This window comes from Octodon degus, unplaced genomic scaffold (assembly GCF_000260255.1).
Source record: "Octodon degus isolate 3935 unplaced genomic scaffold, OctDeg1.0 scaffold00283, whole genome shotgun sequence".
Lineage (NCBI taxonomy): Eukaryota > Metazoa > Chordata > Mammalia > Rodentia > Octodontidae > Octodon > Octodon degus.
Window position 1 is genome coordinate 490,155 of NW_004524859.1, and position 4,589 is coordinate 494,743.

A 4,589-nucleotide genomic window follows, 5' to 3' on the forward strand; every position below is an offset into this window, starting at 1 on the left:
ATAATGCTGTCTCGGATAGCATTTTATATAGGCCTGGAGTCTCTTGACGCTTCCTAGAAAATCTCATTCCATGTTAAAGCCCGGCACGTGCTGCGGTGCAGGCCATTCGCAGGGCTCCACAGATGCTCACACGAGGGAGGAGCTCATACAAAGCCCTGACTTCGTATGGAAGTTATTACAGTTGAAATGGCGAGTATTTTCATGATGTTCAGGAAGATCTATACAGTGCTGATCATTTGACAGGTGCTACTTTACTGAATGGTCACTCCGTCCTACGCAAGAGGTACTTTTATTGTGAATATTTTTTTGATGGGGAATCTGAGATTTAAGAGTTAAAAAATGGCCTCTATCTTTTCAGGGCATGAATGGATAAAGAAAATGTAGCAGTTAAACACCATGGAATAATAGTGTGCCGTAAAGAAGGACAAGTTCTTGTTATTTCTAGGAAAACATGAGCCCATAATACTAGATAAAAGAAGCTAGTTACAGAAGGTTAAATAGCAGATGGTCTCTCAAACATGGAGACTCAAATTGTGAATAATTTGAAAAGCAAACAAAGAGGCACATTAAGTCCAGGCAGGTCACACTGTAGAGAAGAACGGGGTTGAGGTAAGAGGGCGGGAGGCCGGGAGGGGATCCCAGCCCGGCGCTGTGTGCTCTGCATATGCGTCAGTCATCCATGAGGAATGTATCCAGCATAAATTGGAAACTTGCACTGATACACAATTTTTTTTTTAAAGAAAGAGTTTAATTAACTTGCTGTGTAGGTCATTGCCAGAGTCGGAGCCAATACCCGGGTCGGCGGGGTCGAGACTGTCCCCGCCCCTGAGCTCATGGCATCCCACTGAGCCGCGTTCTGTGAGCCAGGCTGAAGGGCAGGGACCCACAGAGACCAGAGACCGTACTTCCGGTGAGCCATCTATAGACTCTGTCACTGCAGAGGGACGCGCCGGAGCCTCCCTCAGTCATCACAGTCATCTGGACTTATGTGTCTTTCTTGTCTTCCTTTTCACCAATCACCTGCACATTTAATCAGCAACACTTATTTTCATAAATCTCTTTACAAAAGTGGATAAAGCCAGACCCTATTTAAGACATAGCTCTAGATTGTGGGGAAAGGGGGACAAGTGGAGAAAGTGAGAAAACACGAAATTGTGAGAGATAGCGTAATAGGAATAATATAAGTCCCCTGGAGTTCTGTGCTGCCTTGGAAGGACAATGTGCTGGGGACAGAGGGGGACCTCTCCTTTGGGAGTACTGACTTTGGAACGTTTTCCTACGGTTGCAGTTCTTTTCCAACTTCTGTGTTTAGGCGGCTGGTGGTGAGCTCATTGTATCTGCCGTGGAATGTGGTCCTTGGGCCGCGTGAACAGGTGCTCTCTGTGCCTTGAGGCGGCTTGAAGAGCAAGGGTTTCACGGAATGTGTTCCTGAGCTCCCACTCAGCCACCCAGTGTGAGGAGCTGTGCTTACTGTAGGCAGTTCCATCCTTGGTCTCTGTTCCCAGCCAGTGTCCGCCCCATGAACTGGCCTCATCACATGCACCCAAAAGTCCTAACATTGTAGGGTATGAGGTGGGGGGGACTTCTTACCTGCTGGTGGACTCACGTGGCCCTGGAACTGTGGCAGCTTCACTTAGTCCTTTTCTGAACAGCAAGGTCTCCAGGGTCTGCTCCAAGATCTTACCGTCCTGGGAGATCTCCAGGCTGGCATGCCGACCCCGTGTAGATCCCAGTTGTGCTAGTTGGTGAAATTCTTATTGCACACCTAATCCTTGTCACCATAGCAATTCTAGGACATGGTTTTCCCCTCGTTTCTCTCTCTCTCTCTCTCTCTCTCTCTCTCTCTCTCTCTCTCTCTCTCTCTCTTTGTTTCTCTGGCAAAGCTAGGGATTGAACTCAGGCCCTTGTGCTTGCCAGGGAAGCACTTATTCTATTGAGCTATCTCTCTGGCCCAAGCCCTTGCTTCTTATACAAGCTGTCAACTGGATTTTACTTTTCACATCTCTGCACCTTGACACTTGCCTCTAGAGTTGTGCTGGGAGACTGACTTGAAATTATTATCATGTAATGACACTTATAACTAAGCTGGTTGAAGAAACATTTTGGTCTCTTGAGATGGCCCCACACTGCTGTGGCAACATAAACCGACAAGAGTGAATGTCGTGCAGCCAGAGTTAGGGTTGCATCAGGACTCCTCCATTGGTACATCGTCCCTCGGGCCTGTAGTTTAATTATAGGTTCAATTTCTCAATGATGAGGTCAGTTGGGGGAAAGAAAAATGATTTTCACTGGACTCATATAGAAACCACTTTTAAAAAGAAAATTTCCAATTGCACTATTTTTTACACACTATTTTCTTTGCCCCTGAGATTAATTTCTTCTTAGCTGTGCTCCTGATCCTCTGATATTCCTTCTTAGTCTATTCTGCGGACTTCTCCCATCTCCTGAAGTTCTACCCAAAGCAGATTTTGGTTCTACATCTTGTTTCCTATTCAGATAATTTTGTAGGTGATTAAAAGTAGTTACCCAGCAATATAAGCAGTATACTGATACCTTCTAAATGTTTGTGTTTTGACAGCTTAACTTCACCTCTCTATTTTGGTCATTAATAAATATTTCACAGGATTTATGCAATGGAACTGAGCAATCAAATGTTCAGGCCACTGATGTTGCACAAAAAGTAGAGTAAGAAATGGAGTAAAGAGTACTTACAGCTGGAGAGATAGCTCAGTGGTATAAGCACCTGTCCTGCAAGTGCAAGAGACCTGGGTTCAATTCCTGGTACTGCATGCCCTGGCAGCTCTGCACCATGCTGGCCCCCCAACAGGGGACTGTGGTGCCACCTGCAATCCCAGTGCTGGGCATTTCAGTCCGGAGGGTCATTATGAGCCTGAGATTTGTAGTGAGACCGTGTAGCAAACAAAATAAATGAATATTTTAATAGCAGCCACACAGTGTGCATAACTGGAGATGATATCAACAGCAGGTACAGGAAGGTCATATTCAATCCAAATATGAATATGCCAAGAAATAATATAATCAAACTTTTACCGATCAGTGACAATGAGAGGGGTTTGCAAGTGGCATGAGAAAGGAGCCAAGATTCATGAAGAACACCGCACCCAAGGAAACCCTACGTCAGAGAGGAAGAGAAAGCAACACTGCCAGCCGACCGCTGACAGGGAGTCATCACCAAATCTGTCTTACAAGAAATCCTGCAGAGAGCATATCAAACCAAAAGGAAGAAGGTTAATCCACAATGTAAAGAATCCAAAAGTATAAAACTCACTGGTAGAAGCATGAAATCCAATTTAAAATGTTGTCATACTGATGTTGCGGAAGCCTCACTGAGCTGTTTCCCCACCCCCACCCCTCACACAAGGCAGGCCGAGCCCTGCGCAGTTAAGGTGTTCTGCTGTTTCCTGCCCAGCATCCCCACATCGTGCGAGGCTCACTGAGTTGTGGCTCACATCCCCACTGTGGGGGAGACTTGTTGAGCCCTCTTCTGCCCCCACGCACCACTGTGAGAGTCTTGAAGAGCTTTGGCCTGCCCCTCACCACAGAAGCAGGCTGACCTTGGACAGCACGAGCCATGTGAGCCCACACTGCTCCCCACTGCTGTGGTGGAAGCCTTGGTGTCCTGCGCACCCACCCCCCGTACAATCTCCATTGAGCTCCAAAAACGTCAAAAACAAGAGGCAGAAAGCAATCTCAGACCTGCAGCCCACCCAGAACAAGTCCAGGAGACAAGGACATAGCAGAACTGGGAAGTCACACTCTTGAAATAGTGGAAATGACAGCGACTGAAGTAAAGAAACAAGTTCATCAGGCTATAGAAGAAATCAGATCAGAAATAGTCTCTCAGGTAAAAAAGAAAGGACAAGAATCATGAAAGAAATTGTTCAGCACAACTAAAGAAGACATAGATTAAAAAATAGAGAATAGAAAAATGATGGAAACATTGAATGAACTATACAGGAAATAACTATAATGCATGAAACAGATTCAAATAGATATCCAGGAAGTTAAGAATTCCATTGACCGGTAAAACTGCTTGAATGAAATTGAAGACAGTATTTCAGACATTCAATATAGCACTGTAATTAGCAACCACGGAAGGAAAGGTTTCTTAAACATAAGAAATGACCAGAAATGAACGATGCAACATTTGCAAGATGATTCAAAGAAAAACAATATAAGACTGATAGGTGTCAATGAAACAGCAAGAGTCAATACAAATGACATAAAAAGACTATTTGCAGAAGTAGTAACAGAAAAATTCCCAAGCATGAAAAAAGAACATAATATCTAGTTAGTGAGACACAGAAAACTCCAGTCAGTCATGATCAGAATAAATCTACACCCAGGCACAAGCATCAGGAGCTCAGAAATTCAGTAAAAAACTAGAATATTAAAAGCTGCTAGAGAAAAGAAACAGACCAGGTACAATGAAAAGCCCATCAGAGGAATAAGCGCTTACCTGGCAAGTGCAAGGGCCTCAGTTCAGTCCCCAGTTCCACCAAAAAGCCCATCAGAATCACTCCAGATTTCTCAACACAAACCATCAAGTCAAGAAGTGCTTGGAGTGA